The sequence below is a fragment of the Gossypium raimondii genome, chromosome 9 (genome assembly GCF_025698545.1).
Source record: "Gossypium raimondii isolate GPD5lz chromosome 9, ASM2569854v1, whole genome shotgun sequence".
In the NCBI taxonomy this organism is placed as follows: Eukaryota; Viridiplantae; Streptophyta; class Magnoliopsida; order Malvales; family Malvaceae; genus Gossypium; species Gossypium raimondii.
Window position 1 is genome coordinate 4,958,374 of NC_068573.1, and position 24,698 is coordinate 4,983,071.

The 24,698-nt window shown below is 35.3% G+C and overlaps 1 long non-coding RNA gene and 1 pseudogene across 1 annotated transcript; one reads left to right on the forward strand and one right to left on the reverse strand.

Annotated features, from left to right (window-relative positions):
* Positions 1–17,952: 17,952 nt before the first annotated feature.
* Positions 17,953–18,521, reverse strand: LOC128032494 (uncharacterized). The gene is made up of 3 exons (XR_008188731.1): positions 18,408–18,521; positions 18,221–18,292; positions 17,953–18,046 (listed from the first exon to the last, which is right to left on the reverse strand). It is a non-coding gene; the product is annotated as an uncharacterized LOC128032494 (long non-coding RNA).
* Positions 18,522–21,575: 3,054 nt separating this feature from the next.
* LOC105797403 (probable leucine-rich repeat receptor-like protein kinase At1g35710) lies at positions 21,576–24,492 on the forward strand (annotated as a pseudogene).
* The last annotated feature ends 206 nt before the right edge of the window (positions 24,493–24,698 follow it).

Below are 24,698 nucleotides of genomic sequence, written 5' to 3' on the forward strand. Positions count from 1 at the left end.
ATGTGAGAGGTGATATTTCGCCCATTATACTAGTAGCACAGCTGCAAATAATCTAAACAGTGTCATACCGACACTAAGTGGTGTGTAGGGTTGGATGGGTATTTAATACTCTATATGGTGTCTAGGAATGGTCGGAAATGATGTGTAGCGGATGGGGGCAGGATTGTAAATTTGCATATGATTCTGATTCTATATAAGATATACATTTGTATCTGCTCTACTTTGTAATGAATCTGAAAATTAAAACCGTAATTCTATTTTCTTTAAAGTTACACACTGAGTTATGAAAACTCACTTTTTGTTTGTCTATCACTTTTAGGTAACCCTCAGACTTAGGCTGCTTGGTGCGACGGGAGCTCGGTTATAACTATATTTTCATAAATTTAATTTATTTAAATTTTGGTTTGAGAGTTTTGTAAATTTTGGACTGTCTGGACATTTTTTGTGGTTTTGGGTTTTGGACTTTAATTTCGTTTTTTGCAGTCACCGCTTAAATGTTTTATTGACAAGGTTTGTTTTTCTGCAAACAATGGGTTTCAGATTAACAGCTGAGTTTTTTTTTAAAATTTAATGTTTTAAGAATTTGCAAAGTATTCATTTTATTTAGCAAATATAAAAAACCAACGTTCCTAATTAAATTGTTATATCGAATATGTTTTCCTATAAAACGGGTTCTTAAGTAACAAAGGTTTATGATGATTTCCAAAATTATCGGGAACTAGATTTACAACTATTTTCTTTTACGTAGCATCCTCAGATTTAGTCATAACGTCTAGGCCGGGTTTGAAATGTTACATTTAGTAGTATTAGAGCCAGGTTGCAAAACTCTGGCTGTGAAATTTTGGGTTCAAAATTGTTTTCGAGAAAACCGTTTTTTAAATATAGTTTATTTTTGTATGAATCTGAAAAGGAATTTTGTGAAATACCAAGTCTTCGGAACCGATTCTGTAAGTACTCCTCACTCAAAAATACTTTAGTTTAGGAAACTCTGAAACGATTAAAACCATATTAAGATAGAGATTGAAACATTTCTGAGATTTCTTCTAATAATTATTTGAGGCATAAAATATCTGCTAATAAATACTTGAACTGTAACACTCTAAAACCTGACCTAAAAGTTTAGACCGAATCTCGGAGATTACATTGGCCACCCAAAGTGGCGAAAATAAAAAATCTATTATAAACATAGAAAATCCTTTGCTAAACCATCTTGGCATAATTTTTAGAAAGTTAGTTAACACTTAGTTAAATTTTGAAACAAAGTTTAATTAGCATTAAACGCAAGTCGGAAATAAACCAAATGGAATTCCTTGATAGTTCCGAAAGCATCAAATTTTGTCAATCAAACCATAATTCAAAACCCGTGATATAACGAAACTTATAAATTGTTTAAAACCGTAACATCTAGTTGATCGGAAATCCAAGCTCAACCCATACCAGAATTTTTATAATCTTTCCTATAAACCATTTGAAAATAACGACTGAAATTTAAGTAACATCATTTAAACCAAACCAAACACTTATCATCACGAGACCTCTGGCATGCCAAGTCCAGCTTTTGAACACGAAAAGTACCTGAAAGGAAGAACACTACAATGAGGTAAGCTACACGAGCTCAGTATGAGCCCGAAAAATAAAACAGATGGCAAAAGACGGAGGGACACAATAAATATTCCAGACAAGTATATATATAAAAATCACTTATTGAAATCTCAAAGCGGTAATCTAGTATACAAAAATGTATTCAAAGCATACCAAAGCACATATTAATTAACACACTTATTATATTATATTAACCATATCGCCAATATCCCAATGCTCACATAATCAGATATATATTTAGATGCATAACGAATATAATGAGTCAAAAACCCACCCCAACCATCCGAACACCATTTCGTCCCTCCTGCACAGCACAATAGGGACATGTTGGACCTAACCACCCTATACACCACATAGGACCGTAATAGGCCCATCCACCTTACACACCCTGTATGTGGAACTGAGTCACTCAAATAATAATATGCAACTGAGCTGACATATGTAAAGTTGTGTGGTAAACCGTTGTACAGAAGTATTGCAGTTAAATTGCCAAATCAGTCTTCCTTCTTTCCATAAGCAAATCCCAAAATTTTCATGCTAATGCAGTATTACACATATTACGCAAACAAACATACAGAAACAGACATTCACGTTTCCAGTTGAACAAATTCAGAGTTGGTTATACTTGTATTCCAATACTAAGTTATGATAGCAACAATAAACTTAAATTTATTCATCACATAAATGAAAAATTAAGTTATAACCCATAAATACACAAACCCAAACTTGACCGAGTCCTAAATACACTTATCAAGGCTTAACCGAGGGTCAGATTACACAGAAACATAAAACGAGACTGTTTATGACTCAAAACAAAAATCTACGAAACAGTGCCACACAGCCGTCTGCCCCGACCATGTGGAAGAGTCAAGGTCATCTGAAAAACAACATGGCCATGCAAAAGAGGCACATGCCTATTGAAAGAAGCACACGACCGTGTGAAGGAAACACACGCCCATGTGTTCGAGCTGTATGACCGTATGAGTAGCCCGTGTAACTCACTGTCCAAGAGTGCCAATTTAAGGAACAAAGTAGACACGATCGTGTAGAAACTCACACGCCTGTGTGGCTAAGGGACACGGTCGTGTGTCTAGGGCATATGCCCGTGTAAAAATTGACAAAAATCCCTAAATAATAGCCACACGACCGTGTAACACTAAAAAAAGTCTAAAATCTCTAATTCATGAAGTCTCACGGTCGTGTGGACTGTCGTGTATGGCACATGCCCATGTGGCCACCCATGCGGTCATGAAACCACTCCGAAATAGGACAAAATCACAGTTTCACGCTGGCAATGCAATCCCTAATTGCTAATGGTTCAAAAACACATTTGAAAGCGGAACTCCGGGCATTACGAACTGATCGATTTGCCCCTAATCCACCAATTCTGAAATCGCATAAGCCAATATGCTAATTTATAAGCAATAACCAAAATAGTACAAACAAATCGACTAAGAAAAACCTAAAACTCAGAACGAAGCAATTAAACAACATAACAGTTACCCGATTCATACTAATTAAATAAAACACACGAGGACAATCAATCAACAATGACGATGATAAACCTAAAATTAATTTGAAGAACAAAAGTACAATGGTTCAAATATACCAAAAACGAAAGTAAGAAATGAGAAGGAACGAAAAGAGAATTTACGTGCAAGAGAGGGAGAAGAGAGAAGAGTAACGTAGGAAAAAGATTTTGGGAGATAACTTCCTCTTTTAGATTAAAAATTAAATAAAAATAAAAATAACTAATTTAGCATTTAAAACAAAAAAAGTAAAACTAGAATAAAATTAATTCTTCAAAGCACACATGAAGACTCAAACCTGAGACCTAAAGGTAAACTAACACACACTAAACCTCCGAACCAGTAGGCTCATTCTGATATTAAAACGCGACAATAAACCCAATTTCTCAACCTACTAATTGACCCTAACCACAAACCTCAAAACTTTAAACCCTAAATTCTAAGATGTTACAGGAACTGATATATAAAACTTCAGAATATAGATAATCTATAAAAATGATGAACACTCGTGGATCACGTGAATGCAGTACCTGTGGGTGTGGCAGACGCCGTAAAGAGGCTCGAGCTGAGTCATCCTTGATGGGTAATATTCTCAATTTGGATACGAGTAAGACGCCGGCTATACCTACTGTTGAAACCGGGTCTCAAAGTCGCTCGGCTGGGGACGATGCATTGTCTCAGGCCATGCTAAGGGTTTTGGAGAGGGTCGCTGAGCTCTATTCAGGATCTGGGAGCTGTGGGTCAGTCACTGAACGACTATAGTCCAATGACGCTGAGTTGTTTAAAAGTGTCACTAAAGTCATCCCTACGGTGGCTGAGCATTGGTTGGAGGCCACAGAGATGATTATGAATGACATTGACTGCACCCTTGAGCAGAAGTTGCAGTATCTCTACTTCACAATGACGCATATCAGTGGTGGTTAATGGTTGAGAAAGGTACTCAGCCAGATTGGATTACTTGGGATCTGTTTTAGAGCACCTTCTAGAGTAAATATGTAGGGGCGAGTTATGTGGATGCTCGTAGATGCAAGTTCATGAACCTTACCCAGGGGGGATAGAACTGTTGTTGAACATTAGGCCGAATTTTTTAGACTTAGTCATTATACTCGTTGGATAGTGTCAATTGAGTATGAGAAGTGTATTTACTTTGAAGAAGGATTAAGGGGTAATCTGAGGGTTTTGATCGCTCCACAAAAGGAGTGGAACTTTACCGTCTTAGTGGACAAGGCGAAGATCACTAAGAAGGTTAAGTGCATTGAGTGCGGAAATAGGGAGCGTGAAAGGGGTAAGAATAAAAAGGATTCAGAGCCCTCTAGTTCTACTCAGAGGCCTAAGAAACGAGTTAGATCTAATGGGCCTTCGAGGATTGGGGTTCCAGTTACTCCTACTGTGGCTCAACCGTGTGGGGACTGTGGTAGACGCCATCCGGATAAATTTTAGAGGAGGTTAGGAGCGTGTCTATGATGTGGGTTGATAGAGCACCGTATCAGGGATTGTCGATAGCATTTTGATCAAATGTAAGACTCAGCTTCGGGATTTGTGCAGCCTCAGCGGGAAGTTCAACAGCCGCCTAGGGGCCATGGTTTGGCCAGGGGTGGTAGCGGTATGGGTAGAGGTTAGAGAGCATTGGATAGAAGTGCTAATTAAACTAAGTCGAGGTAGCCTGTGTTGGTTTATGCTACTAGAAGTCGTGAGGACAGAGACGTCGCTTATGTTATTACCGGTACATTTTTTATTCATATTGCCCTTAATTTTGCATTGATAGATATAGGGTCAACATATTCCTACGTAGCTAGCTCTATTTCTGTAAACTTAGGGATTTCTGTTGAGAACACTTCCAGAGAGATTATTGTACTAAGTTCATTGGGTCAATCAGTTCGGGTTAATAAATTGTATAGGAACATATGTTGGAAATTCAAGGGGTTATGTTTCCAGCTAATATGATAGAGCTACCATTTGAGGAATTCGATTTGATTCTGGGAATGGACTAGCTCGTGGAGCATCAGGTTAGTTTGGACTGTGCTACTAATAGGGTAGTTTTGAGATCAGCAAATGATGTGGAGGGGGTTATGATCAGCGAGCATCGGGGTTACTTGTCCAATATGATCTTTGCTCTTATGGTTAAAAAGTTGGTTTGAAAAGGGTGTGAAGCATATTTGGCCCTTGTGAGTGACTTAGCTTCTGTGGGTTCATTGATTAGGGACATTCGAATGGTTAAAGAGTTTCCGAATGTTTTTCCTAAGAGTTACCGGATTTGCCTCCGGATCGGGAGGTCGAGTTTGGTATTGAGCTTCTACCGGGTACAGCTCCGGTGTCCATCGCTCCTTACCGTATGGCACCGAAAGAGCTTATAGAGTTAAAAGCTCAGCTTTAGGAACTCCTTGATCGAAGGTTTATCCGTCTCAATATGTCTCATTGGGGGCACCAGTTTTATTTGTAAAGAAGAATGATGATATTATGATTATGTGTATCGACTACTGACAATTGAATAAGTTAACAGTAAAGAATAAGTACTCACTTATGAGAATTGACGATTTGTTTGATCAATTTCGTGGGGCTTTTGTGTTTTCCAAGATAGATATCTGTTCTGGGTACCATCAGCTCAAGGTTAAGGAGGTCGACATTCAAAAGACTGCTTTTAGGACTCGTTATGGGCAGTATGAGTTCCTAGTCATGCCCTTTGGTTTGATGAATGCTCCGGTTGCATTCATGGATCTTATGAACTGAGTTTTTCAACCGTACTTGGATCAGTTCATCGTGGTCTTCATAGATGACATTCTAGTTAGAGATGATCATGATGAGCATCTTAGAGTAGCTCTTCAAATACTTCGAGAGAAACAGCTCTACGCTAAGTTGAGCAAATGTGAATTCTAGTTGAAGGAGGTGACTTTTCTGGGGCATGTGGTTTCTGCGAAGGGAATCCGAGTTGATCCTAGGAAAATTGAGGCTGTGCTTGAGTGGAAACAGTCTAGGAATGTTTCTAAGATCTACAGTTTTGTTGGGCTTGTGGGTTATTATCGGAGATTTGTCGAGGGGTTCTTTTTAATTGCATCTCCTTTGACTAAACTATTTCGTAAGAACGCCCTATTTGTCTAAGTTGTCGCAAATCACCTAAAAATGCTTCTAGCTGGAAGCATTTTCATAAAATCGGCTTATTCCTGTAAATTTTTCAAAAATAAGTCTATTCATATAATTATATTTAAAATAAGTCTATTCATTCCAAAAGGGGATGGAATCGTAACATTTCCACATACTTCTTTACCACAGGCACGTTCTTGAAATTCTGCTGCTTGTAAAATTGGGCATGACAGGAAGAGGAGTAGGAGGATGAAGTAAAGCGCTAACAGAAATTCCATATTCGTTGTTATTTTGTTTGGGGGAAATGAATGAAGATTTAGATTGGGTTACAGAAGAAAAACAGGTTTTAAAGAAACAAAAGCAGGGTTAAGTAGCACCACGAGATGTAAATTATAATTCTTAAAGTAGCACCACTACTGATTTTCTTTTCTTTTTAAAATTAGCACCACTAAATGTAAATTATAATTCTTAAAGTAGCACCACTAGTGTTTTTCTTTTCTTTTAAAATTAGCGCCACTAGATGTCAAAATAAATTATAATTGTTTTCGACGTAAATTCAGTAATGTGAATGAAAAAAATATCTTCACCTATTTAATATTTTCTTTAAATTTGTGCTTTTATATATGTTATGCGCTTCATATTTGCTTAGAGTTCGTCTCTAAAAATATAACCATACCTATCTGTTTATGTCAATCTCACAAATCTCTCGTCTATTCTTATTCAATCATGATGAGACAAGAGAAAATAGAAAAATCACATTAATATACATTTTGTTTGACATATTATATAAATTACACTTATATAAATGAATAAACAAATAAAACTCTCAATATTACATATTTGATAATATACTGCACATTTCCTTAAAAAAATAATATACCGCACATGTTACAATGCATTTTCAAAAGAGAAAAGAAATGTGACCACAACATATAATTTATAGTACAAACAAAGGTACTCATATTTTATAGTTCATCATTTTAATGTTACTACAGTCCATCACGATAGGGTCGGCAACAAGTGAATATATTATGGATAAGCTATTATAGAGTTTACAAAATTGCAGTTTTTAGTGAAAAGTTATAAAATAATTATTCAATTGTTATTAAATTTTGTTTTAGTCAAGAATCGGCTAATATAAAAATAGAAATATCCAAAATTTAAAATAGTTGGGTGATCGACAAAGACAAAATCGAATAGTTGAGTGACTATTTTATAACTTTTTAAAGTTAGGTGAATAAAAAAAAAGAATTTCATAGTTGGGTGATAACTAATGTACTTTACCTATATATATTATATTATATTAAATTTCACATGTAAAACAACCTTATTTGCTAAGAGTCATTTTTTTTTGTGCTTCTTAGTCCCCTCTATTAGGGATATAAATAAGATTTTGATGCTTGCAAGATTACTTGAGTTTGATTCGAAAAAAAATTAAATTTGACTCGAAAACTATTGAGTTAAGATCGAGCTATCTATCGAGCCAAATTTAAGCTTAGTAATACTTGGCTTGAATAGCTTTCATATGTTTTATATTATTAAGTTACGTCATTTTCCTTAATTATTGAGCCAAGTTCAAGTACAAAAATTGATAAACGAGTTTAATCGAGCTCAAATTCAAGTAGCTCAGTTATATCTCAAGTGAGCTCGAACTTAAAAACAAATGTTCAATTAAACTCAAACCAAATATTGAGTTTCAAAATTTAAATATCGAGCTTAGTAATATTCAAACTCGGCTCGATTATGCCACTACCCTCTACAAACTAATCAGTTTAGCAAGTATCTGCCCCCGTAAAATGTGCAATGCACCTCATTTGCTCTCATGGCATCTTCTTTTCTAATTCAATGTAAAGTAGAAATTTCCAAGCTAGATTTGCAAAGAAAGACGATAATCTGAACTTTGTTGACAATTTCCTCACAATCAAGCTAAAGTTTTCCTATTCAGAAGCTTTTATCGAAAAGTCAACTCTCCTCATCACATACCATCTTTATCATATCTATGTTTTTTTTTTAATATAGTATATGCGATTTATGTTGAATATATTCAATATATTTTGAAAAACCAGCAAGCTAACCAAGTATACAACAATAAACAATATCAAATTTGTTCCCACGATATTTGTGGACCTGCTGCTGTATTTTCATCTTAAAGTAAGAATTAAGAGTTGTGTAAAATGACTTACTTTACGTGTGGGGTTTTATGATCGGAAACCACTCAGAAACCTTCTTTCAACTTAGGGTTTTTAAAAAAATAATGCACTTTAGAATTATCTGGAAAACATCCAAGCAAAGCAAAACCTATTCCATGATGAATGCTTTTTCACTTGTTTGCCAACTTATTTTTTTAGTTTTTAGAGACAAACAAAACATGATTAATTGTTTCTTAGACTCGTCTAATTAGACACGGTTTACGCCATATATCATATATGATAACAAAAAATTCTTTCTATGTGAAAAAATTGTTAGGATCGACCCGATTAAACAACAAATAACAAAAAATAGCGGAATAAATTGAAAAATTGAACACACAAATTTAACGTGGAGAAACTCCTCCAAAGAGGATAAAAAACTATGGGCAAAGATAATCTTACTGTAATGACAAAAGAAATAAATAGTATAAAAGATGGAGATAAAAACTAAATCCCGAAAACCCAATAACAAAGAACCCTCAAAACGTAAACACAAAATTCTCTAAATGTGTTATGAGTTCTAATATCTAATGGGTGTATTTTCTAGGGTTGTAAAAGAGCCTATTTATAGGCTAAATTCATATGTCAAATAATAATAAAATAATCTAAACTAATTAGTGTTTGATTGAAACAAATAAATAGAGTTTAACTAGAAGATTATTTCTCAAATTTGACTGAAATAGAAGTCATACTTAACAAATCTCCACCTTGAACTATGCAGGGAATTAACTGAGTTGAATCTATGCTTAGAAACTGGAAGACTTCTAGCCTTCGACTTGTACACTGCCAAATCAAAACTAGCCCGGGTCTGACTTTCACGAACACAGTGCCCTAACTTTTCAAAACCTGTATCCAAAAGAGAACCTCTCTTCGATGAAACAGTCATACATTTTTCCCTCCTATGACCAAGTTGCCTCCGCTTCAAACAATTTGACTTCGACTCTATAACGGATGATAGACGTCCGATTTCACCAGTCACTGTAGAACCTTCCAGAATATAAAAACTGCCAGTTCTTTTACCTTTTAACAAAACGAGAGCTCTACGAGATACTTTAATGCTGCTCGACTCGATGTTGATTCTGCATCCTTTCAAGTCTAAAATACTCAAGGAGATGAGATTCTTTCGTAAATCTGGTACATACCTGACATCTGAGAGTGTCTTAATCGTCCTATCGTATATCCTAATTTTAACAGTACAAATACCAATTACTTTACTAGATGAATCGTTTCCCATGCGCACAACTCCACCTTCAACCGAACTATATGTGGAGAACCATTCTCTGTTGGGACACATGTGGAAAGAACATCCCGAATCTAGGATCCACTCGGACGTGAGTTTGGAGTTATCGCTCGTTGACACTAACAAGAAATCATCACCGCTTTCATCGGCCAAATTAGCACCAGCTACATCTTCCTCGTTACTCTTAGTAGCTCTTTTATTTTGCAATTTATAACAATCTGCTTTGACGTGACCTAACTTTTTACAATAGCGACACCTTTTTTCTCGTTTCTTTGATGCTCCCAAAATGGAAGTTTGCCTATCTGCCTTGCTATCCAAACCAAACTCATTGTCGAGTTTGTCTCTACTCAACTAATGACCCTTCACATCTTCGAACGAGAGTTTGTCTCTGCCATAAATCAGGGTCTCCCTGAAAGACTTGTATGAAGGGGGTAAAGAGCACAATTATAGCATAGTCTGATCTTCATCGTCAATATGAACCTCAATATTCTTTAAATCATTTAAAAGAGTAATGGATTGACTGATGTGATCTCTAAAAAGCTCACATTTGTTCATACGAAACGTAAATAGACGTTTTTTCAACACTAAACGGTTAGCCAGAGACTTAGTCGCATAAAGAGTTTCTAACCTTTTCCACAAGGCAGATGAGGTCTTCTCCATCAATACCTCCTACAATACCGTATTCACGAGGCACAACTGGATTGCAGACAAGGCCTTTTCATCAAGCTCTTCCCATTCTGTTTGATTTTGATTCTCAGGCTTTTTCCCGATAACAACCTTTTTCAAGTCGGTTTGAACTAGAATTGCCATCATCTGAACTTGCCACAGATTAAAATTTGTCTCACCATCGAACTTATCAATTTCAAACCTTATTGCTGCCATTTCTAAATGGGCTGATCTATGGAAATTAAACTAGCTCTAATACTACTTGTTAGGATCGACCCGATTAAGCAACAAGTAAAAAAAATAGCAGAATAAATTGAGAAATTGAACACACAAATTTAAATGAAAAAACTCCTCCAAAGAGGATAAAAAACCACGGGGAAAGATAATTTTGCTATAATGGCAAAAGAAACGAAGAGTTTAAAAGATGGAGATAAAAACTAAACCTCGAAAACCCGAAAACAAAGAACCCTCAAAACGTAAACACAAAATTCTCTAAATGTGTTATGAGTTCTAATATCTAATGGGTGTATTTTCTAAGGTTATAAAAGAGCCTATTTATAGGCTAAATTCACATGTCAAATAATAATAAAATAATCTAAACTAATCAGTGTTTGATTGAAACAAATAAACAGAGTTTAACTAGAAGATTATTTCTAAAATTTGACTGAAATAAGAGTTATACTTAACAGAAACAATAGTCAATATATTAAATAGACATTGAGTATTAAGCACAAATTGCAGATTTTAGTGAGAGCGAAATGTACTCCAGTTTCACCAAATGACACAAAGCTAGAGGAATATGACCAGTAAAATTATTATTAGGGAGGGATAAGAGGCTGATCTTAAGGTATTCAACTTAAGGTATTCAACTGTAACCTTCTTAACTTGGCCCGTATATTATGGTCGAATTTTGAAGATTACATTGGTCACCGAAATGGCCTCATAGAACTAATTAGATTTGAAAATCTTTTTCTTTTTACTAACTTTTAGAAAACTTAATGTAACTGCTTGGGATTATCAAAATGCCAGATTATTAAGTCGAGTTAACTTGTCCTATTTAAGAAGTGTTGTGACATTTTGAGATAAACTTAGTTGGTTTTTGTTCAGTTGATTTGCCTTTTTAAAGTGAAACCATCAGTTTTACCACTGTGTTTTTTTAATAAAGATTCAGGTCACACAACTCTAATACGTATAAATAAAGTTTATAATTATAATTGTAAAAATTTATATAACTTATTAATCAAATAAAAAGTTATATAACATAATGAAAATGATTTTAATTAAATTTATTTAAAAATATAAAATTAATTTAACATATTATAATTTTATAATACCACGTCATTAGAACTAATATATATCCTCAATAAATTAAATGTCACATGTGAAAGAAGAATATTATAAACAATTGAGCCAAAGTTTTGGTTTCAAAATATTTTGTGGAAAATTCCACACTTCAATGGTGATGAGTATTTGATTACATTCAATTTTTATGTATATGCTTTTCTCTGTTTACATACACCTTTAATTAAATTTGAGTATGTTTGGTAGGGAAGAAAAGTGAGTGGAAAGAAATAGGAAGGATGACCAATTTTATCTTAATGCATAAAAAATCATTCCAAATTAGAATACTAAAATGAAACAAAATGAGAGAGGTGTATGCTAGTTCAAAATTATGCAATTTTCAAATGTTTTATTTTCTTTCATTTTAATTTTCAACTCTACCGAGTAATGGATGGAAAGAATATTATTTTTCTTTCGATTTTTTCATCTTTCTTGCCATGCACAACTATGGAAAGAACAATTGTATTTTCTATCCTTATATTTTTCTTTCCAATTTTCCATTTTTCCTTCCATCCTTCCACTATTCCACTCAACCAAGCGGGCAATTTACACAAAAAAGCCCCTTTTTTTAAATTACCGAAATGGGCTCGGTATTTAATTATTTACCGGAATGGGTCATTTTCTGGCAAATCGCGTCCACGGAGTGCGATGTCAGGGGACGCGCTAGCAAGTCGCGGCCACGTCAGCGCGCTTTGCTGACATGGCCGCGACTTCATGCCACATAGCGCGTTTCGGGGGATGCGATTTTGCCGTTTTTCCCACGTTAGGTTTTTTTGGCTTTTAGGGTTTAGGGTTCAGGCTTTTTAGGGTTTTTAGGTCCTGGAAGAAATAATTTCGAGTTGACATTTCTGATCAAATAGTATAAAATCGCTTCTAGTAGGATGCTATTTGAGAAGAATTTGTGAAATCGCGCCCTCGTGGACGCGCTTTTGCTACAGTAGGTCATGGAAGAAATAATTTCGAGTTGACGTTTCTGAGCAAATAGTATAAAATCGCTTCTAGCAGGATGCTATTTGAGAAGAATTTGTGAAAGTGCGCCCTCGTGGACGCGCCTTTGCTACAGTAGCATGTTTGGGCTGAGGCTATAAATTTGGTAGAAAATGTTCTCAGAATGCATAAGTCACAGCAGAAACAATTTAGAGAGGCTAAGAAGGTTAGAGTTTCAAATATGAGTGAACGTATTAGTGCAGTTATTTACTACGATGGTGAGGTTTGCCATACAGAGAATGGTGTTGTTTTTTTGTCGGAGAATACGGTGCGACTAGTTTTTAACCAGAACATAGATTTGACAGAACTTCGTAAAAGAATTAGGCGTAAAATTTCTATTTTATTACATCAAATAAACTTCTATTTTATTACATCAAATAATATCAAAATAACTCAAAAAAATTTCTATTTTATTATTACATAAAATAATATCAAAATATTCAAAATATTTGTACAAATTAATTAAGCTCATGTTATTACATCAAATAATATCAAAATAACTCAAAAAAATTTCTATTTTATTACATCAAATAAAATTTTATTTTATTACATCAAATAATATCAAAATAACTCAAAAAAATTCCTATTTTATTACATAAAATAATATCAAAATATTCAAAATATTTGTACAAATAAATTTAAATACGGCAATCAATGTCTATGCCCGGGGGATTCAGTGCCACATGGCGGTCGTCGACGATTACGCGCTGGATTCCTCCTTTGTCTAGCTTCCGAAGGCGGTTGTTGTTCCTCCGGCAGGGATTCTGGTTCTTCCAGTACGACATCTGGTTGTCGGACTTGGGACGATGATCCACCTTCAAAGAATAGTGTATGTGGAGGTGTTTGCATCACGAACGATGACGGTGTTTGAAACCCATACGTTGGTGGGGATTGGTAAAAAGGAGAGCTCCTCGACAGCCCCTCTTGCGATCTCTCGTGCGCCGCTGGCCTATACATCGGCGGTCCACTCGGCATAACAGGAAATGGAGCTGAACCGGGCATTTGGCTCCAACCTACCATAGGACTCGGAAAAGGATATATATAAGGGTTAGGATACATATAAAGGCTAGGAAATGCACCTGGCATCATCTGAAAAGGCGGTTGCGTGGGTATCATCGATGCGTCGGGTGACTGTGTCGGTGCTCTCGTTGAGCCTGGTGATTGCATGGCCGCTGATGATGAGTTGGGTGAATGTCTGGGCCTCGTTGAGGGGTTGCCTTTGTCGTCTTGTCGTCTTGGATTTAGAGCCCCACGCCTTTCCCTTTGGGCACGTATTTGCTGCTGCCTCTCCTTTGGCGTCAGTAAATACGGCTTGCCATGGATCCTAAACCATGGCATGTATTCCGGAACGCACGCTAACTCCAGAATGATGATTGGTTCCCGAGTAGGTATATATTCATACCGATCTTCCCATATTTCCATGTACTCGGACCAGTATCTCAGCCAATCCGTATTCAATTGCCGAAGGTCGACTTTGTGTTGATCGTCAAACACCTCAGGATCCACGGGAATCGGTTGTCTACATCCAAACTATCGTAGCACTCTGTCTGACTGGTGCGGCTCCATGGTTGCGTAGTTGATCAACACAACTTTCACGTGCCAAGCTAGTGGATTTTGTAAGAACTCATCCGGAATTACTGCCCGAATTGCTGGATCCTCGTATGGTGTCCATTGAAACTATATGAACATTATAGAAATATTAGTTATATACATAATACTAAATACTAAGTACTAATTACCAATAGACTAGCAAATGATGGAAATATCAATTTTATTTAATACTTACATGTGCTTCCGACTGTTGGTCTAATAGAAGCCGTATATCTTCAAGTTCTGTAGGTAATCGAGAATGACTTGCCGGATGGTTCCACCTAATTAAATAAACTTTTAGCATACTTTTATTTTTAAATATCTACATAATAATTGTAAACTCTAATATAAAATTTACATCGTTATGAGTGGGAATGTATATGGGTGGTCCACTCGAGGACGTAGAAATAGAAAGCGAAACCGTGCCCATGACTGTAGTAGTGACAGGCAGCCTCCAATTTTTGCTCTCCTTGGTTGCGTCGCCCTGCACATCTCCCGATATAATGTGGCCAAGACGGCAGACCCCCAACTCAATTCACTGGCTGCTCTAAAATCAAAGAGTTTCAGCAGCCATCTTAGATGTACGCGGCTCCGTGACGTGTCGGGCATCAGATAACCTCCAATTAATTGAAGAATGTATGCCCGAGCATATCGGATTCTTTCAATTTCGGTTGAATCCTCATCCGGATCAAGGAATGTGTCACGTAACCAACCCATCTCGATCTTACCTCCCTCCATTTTCTCCGGAATAGCGCCCAAAAGCTCGTAGCACACCGCCCCCCAATCGCTAGATTGGGCAGACCCGTTGACTGGGTACCCGTCCACCGGTAATCCCAATTGCAGACTGACATCTTCTAGAGTGATAGTGCACTCTCCACATGGAAGATGGAATGTGTGCGTCTCGGGTCTCCACCTCTCGATCAACGCACTGATTAGTTTCGGATCCACCTTGCATCCCCGGCCTACCGTCGCCACGTGCCAAAAACCCGCTTTCCGTAGGTAGTTCTCTACTAACGGAGATGGAGGAGCATGCATATTCCGGATATTGCATTCCAATACCCGATCTACAGACTTTTATAACAAATAATAAATTAATAATTATCTGAAAATACATAAATAAAAAATTCTTAAATAATATTTAAAAATTATATTTAACGCTTACCATTTTCATTTGTTCCACCGATATGTGACGATTATCAAGACGAATCAATTCTCCGGCCATTGCTGAAATCGTACAAAATTTTACGGTATAAAAAATTTGAAAAAAATAATTTTTTTAAAATTATTTAAAAATAGGGATTTAAGAGAAATTTAAGAAGAACTTGAGAGCAAATTGAAATTAAATATGGATTTGAGAGAAATTTTGAAGGAATTTGAGAGCAAATTGAGAGGAAATTTGAGAGAGGATTAGTTTGTGAAAAAAAACAAAGGGGTGGGGGTATTTATATATATATTTTTACCGTTGGGAGGGGGCAACAGTCAAAAATTTGACCGTTGCGCACTGTTCACGCGCGTTGGGAGGGTTGTGCCCTCTAGGACGCGATTTGTTGCCACGTCAGCAAAGCGCGCTGATGTGGCCGCGGCTTGCTGGCGCGTCCCCTGACATCGCGCTAACGTGAATGCGATTTGCCGAAAAATGGCCCATTCCGGTAAATAATTAAATACCGGGCCCATTTCGGTAATTTTTTTAAAAAAGGGTTTTTTTTGGTAAATTGCCCCAACCAAGCACACACCCTAAGGCTTTGCTTGGTAGAGTGGAAAGAAAATCGGTAAGATGAAAAATTGAAGGGGTAGAAAAATAGAAATATGGAGAATATAAATTTTCTTTCCATGTGTGTGCTTGGTAGGAAAGATGGAAAAATTGAAAGAAAAGAAAAGGTAGAAAGATAGAAAGATGGAAAAATATAAATTTTCTTTTCATATGTGTGCTTAGCAGGAAACATGGAAAAATCAAAAGAAAAAATATTTTTTTCCATCTATTGCTGGGTAGAGTTGAAAATTGAAATGAAAGAAAATAAACATTTAAAAATGCATAATTTTGAACTAGCATACACCTCTCTCATTTCCTTTCTTTCCATCATTCCAATTTGGAAGCACCGGTTTTTATACATTAGGATAAAAAATGGTTCTTTCCTCTCACTTTTCTTCCATATTAAGCACATTCGAATTAAAAATATTTATTTAATTTTTATACATCCTAAAATGTACCAATAGAATTAGAACATTAATACACATACCAATTTTAAAAAATAATTTTAATATTTTTAAGCTTCGTCTAATTTAGAAAAATTGTCTTGAATGAATCTGGACATAGACTTATCTTGTAAATGGTTTTATTAATTTTTAATTTTTTGAACTTTATTTAATATTTTTATAATTTTGAATATTTTTTAGAAATTTATAAAATTTAATTTTTAAATATATATTTTTTAATTTAAAAAAGTTTTAAGCTTCAAAATGAATGAACTTGGTACTGGCACATAACAACTATTGCTAACAGGAAGCACCACGTTAGCGTCGTTAATGGTTACGTTAATGTTGTAACAGTCAACATTAGTCAAAGGGCCTATTTGGCCAATTTTTTAAGTTTAGTGGCTCAATTGGGTGCAAAAAGTTCGTAGGGGTTTAATTAATTTTTTTTTTGAATTCGAGGACCAAAAATACCATTAAGCCCTTCTTTAACTATTGATATATCCTTTTCTATGTATTGGTCAACATTAGTCAAATGGCCTATTTGACCAATTTGTTAGTTTAGGGGCTCAATTGGGTGTAAAAAGTTCATAGGGGCTTAATTGATTTTTTGAAAATGTTTGATGAGAAAAAAATACCATTAAGTCATTCTTTAACTATTGTTATGTCTTTTTTAATTAATTTTACATTAGCGCATAGTACAGGCACATGATGTATGGGGTGTTTCCATGTATACATGTAGAATGTATTTTGATACCGAGGAATTATATGAAAATGTGATTATTAAGGTTGTAATGTCACTTCCTAGTAATTACAAAGAATTATAATTTTCTAGATGCCTTTAATGAGATAGAGTGTAATTATATTGTAATTCCTTCTATCTTGTTTAGTAGTATAAATTGTAATTACACATTTACAAATTTTAAAATTTTAAAAAAGGTATTAATTACTATAAATAGTTATCAATAATACTTGAGAAAAAAAATCTAAACAAGTAGCATAAATTAAAATCAAATCATTTTATCTTAGTCCAAGAAAGTAACCGACAACACGATTACCAATAAAAAAGTACAAAAAAAATAAACATTTTATTATTGCTCTAGCATTCCACGTTTGTTGGGTTGTTCCTTTTCTAATATTTAACATATACTTTTTATAATCATCTATTAGTCCTTGACCAATTTCTTCATTGTTGATACAAGGTACAACAATGGAAGGAAGCCAGGAAGAGGTAAGGCGGAGTGAGTGGTGGTTTTGTGGAGGCCGGTTCACTTAAAGAGGGGAAGAGTTGGAAAGGAATAAGAGGATAGGCTGATTGTTGAAAGATGAGATGGTTGCTAAGAGTACTTTAAGGATTGGAAAATCAACCCCTTCTTCATCGTTGAAAGGTATTTATAAAAGAGGTCCTCTTGTCTATTAGTGTGACATGGCAGGATAAATACTCAGTCCCACCAAATGTGTAAAGAATATTCATGAATGTGAAGGGTATTTCGAGTCGCGCTTCAAATACAACTCTAACAAATATTTACGAAAAATGGGTCTCACGCCTGTATGGCCCACACGGGCATGTCGTATTGACAGTTCACTTTTTGGCTTCGCACCGTTTACAACTTTTCAATTTTTTCGTTACACACCTGATTGATTTTCGATGCAAATCCAACAGCAAGAATTTCAGAACCCAAAATCAGCATTTAAAATAATCAATTTTAGTAATGAAACACTAAATTTAAACCACTAATTTGGCTACAACCGCTTATAACAAATCTTTAACAAATCGGAAATCAATATTCCGACATTCGGTTACTTACCCAAAACAAAAGCGACTATCCTAAAAATCTCCTAACTCAATGGAAGGATGTCGTGCGTTTCACGAACTTCTCCTAACAGTACACCAAAACCATTAATTAGATCGAATCTTACATACACATAGTTCCATATAAAACGAAAACAACAAATTCTTCTAAGGTAAATAAAAGCTATTATCGGAGATATTACCAAATTAAGCAGAAGCACCTAAATCTCAAATGTCCAGCAACACAGAAAAACAGCAAGAAAGCGGAACAAGGAATGAAAGAAAAGAGGCAACAGAAGGAAAAACAACAAGGAAAGATGGCTAAGAAAGAAAATGACAAAAATCCATTAGCAACAATTGGAAACAGAACGTGGAAAGAGGGAGGGAAAAGTGAGAGACGTGAGAGAGTGAATGGGAGAATTTTGGGGAAATTTTAATAATAATAAAATAAAATAAAAAAACAAATCTAAAAAAATCCCAACTCAACTACCAAGTAACCACTATCAGATCTCACAGCAGTTAAAATTGACTCAAACTTCAACCTCCTAAATGACCCAGACTAGAGAAACCGAAAATATTTTCCGCTTGCACGCACGGGGATTCAAATACAGGACCTCTGGGTAAGATGAAACCTTACCACTGAACCAACAGACTTATTTTTCAATACAATTGAGTGGAAAGAAAATATAAGTCAGACAAAGAAAGAAAGGAATTGGGATAAAAAAAAATTCAACAAAAAGACTTGAACCTAAAACCTCTCACACACAAGCACAAAACTTAACCATTTTAACCCAATTAAATCACTTGACAAATTCTAACAATTCAAAACCACAAATTTTTAGGGTGTTACAATTAATTACAAAGAATTATAATTTTCTAAATGCATTTGGTTGATAAAGTGTAATTATATTGTACTTCTTTGTGTCTTGTTTAGTAGTATAAATTGTAATTAAAAATTTTAAATTTTTAAAAAGTATTAATTACTATAAATGGTTATCAATAATACTTGAGAAAAAATCTAAACAAGTAACATAAATTAAATTCAAATCATTTTATCTTAGTCCAAGAAAGTAACCAAAACCACGATTACCAATAAAAAAGTACAAGGAAAATAAACATCATATGCAACTTTATTATTGCTATAGCATTCCATGTTTGTTGGGTTATTCATTTTCTAGCATTTAACATGTATTTCTTATCATCATCTATTAGTCATTGACCAATTTCTTCATTGTTGATACAAGGTACTACAATGGAGGGGAGTAAGGAGGAAGTAAGGCTGAGTGAGTGGTGGTTTTCTTGAGGCCGATTCACTTAAATAGGCTGAGAGCCGGAAATGAACAAGAGGATAGGTTGATTGTTGAAAGAGGATATTATAAGAGAGGTCCTCTTGTCCATTAGCATAACGTGGTAGGATAAATGTTCAGTCCCACGAAATGTGTAAAGGAAATTCACGAGCATGAAGGATATTCATGATGGGCCCCATTCTATTATTCATTCTATCAATACAAGGTTGTTATGCCCATGCAGGTCCTAATGGCCTCGGAGATGTGTTAACACCAAAAAAGCGGGTGCCTAGCATTTCTGAAGGGCTGGTGCTCCTTTGATCTTGGTGGATGGTCCGATGAGACATCTTCTCAGGCAGACTTAATGAAAGGGTCAATGTTGTCTATGCTACTGACACATGTCCATGTGGTAGGGGGTATAACATTCATCATCTAAAACAAAATCTAAATATGTATCATTAACATTATCGAGATCATTTTTTATCTGTATCATTAATATTATCAAGATCTATTTTTTTATGTACTATTTAAAGTGTTGATAATTCCAATTCCACCTGTAAATGGAATTGTGAAGTATAGTTAGCATGATCGAACATTGTTTTTTAGACTATATTGATGTGGTGTGTTAATATGGGAAAATTTTTTTTAGAACAATAAATATCCTCACAACTACATTTCGAAACTTTGAATAAAGAGTTTGTGAGCCGTCTTTAGTATTTGTGTCTAGCTCTGTTCTTTCAAATAATATCATACCCCGTGATACACTGCAAGAAAACATTTTGCATTTGCATAATCAATATCTGCCACATAATATTTCCTAAAAAACATGTAACAGTTTAAATAATTTATGAGAACAAACCCCTTAGACTAGTTAAGCTATGTAGTGTGCGGTTAAGTGAGGAATAAATAGAGTAGGGTTTTAACCAACTTTTGGTTAATTATCACATAAATCTTTCATATTTATTGAATTATTTAATTTAGCCCCTCTCGTTTTAATTTCTAAATTTTATTATGGTGTGTGACCCATTAAACATCTAATTATGTTGGTAATAAATATATTCTATTTCAATTAAATTTCTAATTATGTTGAATTATTAACCTTGATTATCTGCCTTCATTAAGGACTTGCAGTTATACAAAAGATATGTTCCCTCGTATCACTTGAGGTGATGAGTCCTTTTTGAACCACTTCATCACCTCCATATGTCATATCATACCTAAAACATCCTACTTTAAGCATATATCAATACGAATCCATTTGGTAATGAATCAAAGTATGACGGTCAACATACAGGGAGAGTCTGTGTGTCAAGTCTAAGAATTATTTATACTACCAATACAGGGAGTATTTCTATAAACACTAAGGTGTTTTTCGTGTTTTTCACCCTAACCTTATATTGGTATTTGTTAGTTTTATGAATATTTGAATTTTAAATAAATTTTCCGACTAAGTTAACATTAAATTAACTTGTAACACCAATTTAATAAAAATATATTAATTAAATAAGCATAGATATAATTTCATTAAAATCTATGAATAGAAAGAGTACCATTAATTTCTTTGAAGTCCCCACTTTTTGGATCTTAATGGGTGAGAAATTTGTTAGATAGAAACTGAAGACAATATTTAAAGTAAAGGGGACGTTAAAACCCCCCGTCTTTGAAAAATAAATACCATCACGACTGAACCAACAATTCCCTTGAGTCATAATTAGGCACTTAATGGAAAAGTAAGTCAACAAAATAATAGAAAAGGCTTGGGCGACAATTAATTTATACTCTAATGTCTCGTATATAATACTATAAGGATAATGCTTATTTATTATTATCTATTATATAGAAATATGGACCATCAGAAACAAAAAAAGCAAAGATTCTATCCTTTTATTGTATATTATTGATACTAACAACATAGAAATTTCCATGAAAAAGAAAGCACAACACATGAAGTAAATTACATGACATCGACTGAAGCAATGATAACAACTGGCCCCTACAACAACTGCAACAAGACCTTGACTCCTATAATCACTTTCCTTAAATTCTTCTCTTTGGAAACTATAACATATATGCTACTACTGAACCTTTAGCAAACAATTAAGCTTAGGTAATTCGACATGGCCTCATCCTCAACCTTTTCCATTATTTTAGGGATACTGCAGGCTACCATCTTTCTAATTTCCATTGCCAGAACTGTGACAGTAGCAGATCCATCGCCTTTGGCGTCCGAAGCCATAGCTATGGTAGAAAGTGGGTGGTGGAGCAACTATAGCAACAATGCTTCAGAACGTTGCCAGTGGCCAGGTATATCATGCGACACTGCTCGAAGCATCATCCAAATTGACATTTCTGATGCGCCCAATATTGAGGTTGGAGATAGATTTGGGAAATTGAATTTCTCTTTATTTCCAAATCTTGTCCTTCTTGATCTTAGTGATCGTCAACTTGGTGGAAAAATCCCGTATCAGATAGGTAATCTATCAGCATTGAAGCACCTTGACTTGTCCCATTGTGGTTTATCCGGTGAGTTACCTCCTTCTCTAGGAAACCTAACCCAATTAGAGTACCTTGACATGTCCTATAATTATAATATTAACGGTTCCATCCCTCCACAACTAGGGAATCTAGTGAACCTTGTCAGTTTAAATTTGAGTTGGACCAGTCTTAGTGGAAACATTCCACCGTTTCTTGGGCTATTGACCAACCTTAGGCATCTACTTTTGGATGGGTATCAATTTGATGATGGTAATAATACAATCCCTCAAAATTTGTGGAATTTGAGGGGTCTTGAGACTTTAAGCCTAAGACGTTGTGGAATTGTTGGTCCAATCCCTTCTGCTTTGGGCCAGTTACTAAATCTCAAATATTTACTTCTCGGGGGAAACAAAATTAATGGATCTATCCCATTTGAAGTTGGATTTCTATCAAACTTGACAGATTTGCATCTCGGCAACAACAAACTGGTTGGTTCAATACCTTTTCCCTTGTACCAGTTAACCAATTTGGAAACTTTGTACCTTCCAAGTAATCAACTTGAAGGTTCGATCCCTTCTGCTTTGGGTCAGTTGATAAATCTCAAATCTTTATTTCTTTGGGGAAACAAAATTAATGGATCTATCCCATTAGAAATTGGATATTTAACCAATTTGGAAACTTTGTACCTTGATGGTAATCAACTTGAAGGTTCCATCCCTCAGAATATTGAAAAGTTGAAGAACATCAACTTTTTAAGCATCACTAATAATAGTTTTACTGGTCATATTCCCCTGGCTTTGTGTCGTTTGACAAAATTGGAATCTATTTACCTTGACAAAAATCAAATCAGTGGTTCAATCCCTTCTTGTCTTGGTAAGTTGTTCAACTTGCGCGGTTTGGATCTTGATTCAAATCTATTAGAAGGTCTTATTCCCGAAGAGATTGGGAATTTAGCAAATTTAACTTCATTAAGCCTCTCCCAAAACAAGCTGAGTGGTTCAATCCCTGAAGAAATTGGTAGGCTTTTTCACCTATCAAATTTAAACCTCAGCTTCAACCAACTCTCAGGTAGTGTCCCTATCTTGTCTGCCACTAAGCTTCGTATTATCGATGCTGGAAACAACTGTAACAAGATTTCTCCCGATCCATTTGAAGGCAATAGTCGTCTATCACCCTATATGTGTCCTTCTCCAGTAACCAACAAAGCCAACAGCAGTACAATTCTTTACTATCTCAAAATATTCCTCCCTATTGCCATCTTCTTCGCATTCTCCATTTTGGGATATTTTCTATTTTCACGATTTAAGCTCAAGAATAACCTTGTCGGTGCACAACCGACGAAGAATGGGGATTTGTGTTCCATATGGAACTATGATGGAAAGATAGCATACGAGGATATTGTTGCAGCAACAGAGGATTTCGACTTTCGATACTGTATAGGAGTTGGTGGTTATGGAAGTGTTTACAGAGCACAACTACCTTGTGGTAAAGTAGTTGCCTTGAAGAAACTTCATCGTTTAGAAGCTGAAAATCCAGCCTTTGACAAGAGCTTCAGGAATGAGATCAAGTTTCTAACAGAAATACGACATCGAAGCATCGTAAAGCTTCATGGGTATTGTCTACACCGACGGTCCATGTTTTTGATCTATGAGTACATGGAAAACGGGAGTTTGTTCTGCAACCTAAGAGATGAAGTGGAAGCTGTGGAAATGGATTGGACAAAAAGAGTGGAGATCATCAGAGGCATAGCGCATGCTTTGTCTTGCACTATGATTGCAGCCCTCCAATAGTTCATCGAGACATATCAAGTAACAATGTTCTTTTAAACGAGCTTTAAGACCTTTGTAGCTGACTTTGGGACTGCTAAAATGTTGGATCTGGAATCATCTAATCGGACCATGATTGTGGGCACATGTGGTTATGTAGCTCCAGGTGGTTTTCTTTGCTTCGTTTGATGACATTTTCTTCGGAATTTATAAAATTAATTGAACATATAAATGATTTTCTTTTAATCTGGTTTTTCGTACGCAGAACTTGCATATACGTTGGTTGTCACCGAAAAATGTGACGTCTATAGTTTTGGAGTGGTAGCACTGGAAACGTTAATGGGAGAGCATCCCGAAGAAGAGTTATCATGGTTGTCATCACCAACTTCTTTGATAAATACGAGGCTGATTGATGTGCTAGACAACCATTTACCACTTCCGACAAGCCAATTGGTTGCACAAAATCTTGTTCGCATTGCTACGTTGGCATTCGCTTGCCTAAATCCACAACCCAAGTCTCAACCAACGATGAAAGAAGTGTGCGAAGAGTTTCTTTGTGGCCAAACATCCTTGAAAATTCCCCTTCGAATGATCTCTTTGTTACAACTTGGAAATGCATATTGGAGGCAGAACTGAAACTTGTAATGTTTAAACTCCATGCACTTGTTCTTGATTAGATATTGTTTATCAAGCTTTGATGATTTGTTTGTAAACCATATCTTGTGTTATATATGATGGAATGAATTGCAATGTTCAATAAACTTGTTTATTCGGTTGCTTTACAGAAGAAAAATCCTACAATTTGATCTAAATATTCAGACACCATCCTAATAGCTTCCTTCCATTTCGCCCTTCTTTCAAGCATGATAGACCAAGTCAAAGGATGAATAAATATAAGTAAATTAATTGTGAATTAAAGCAATAAAATAAAATAAAATTTTAATAAATAAAATGGATTAATTAAGTA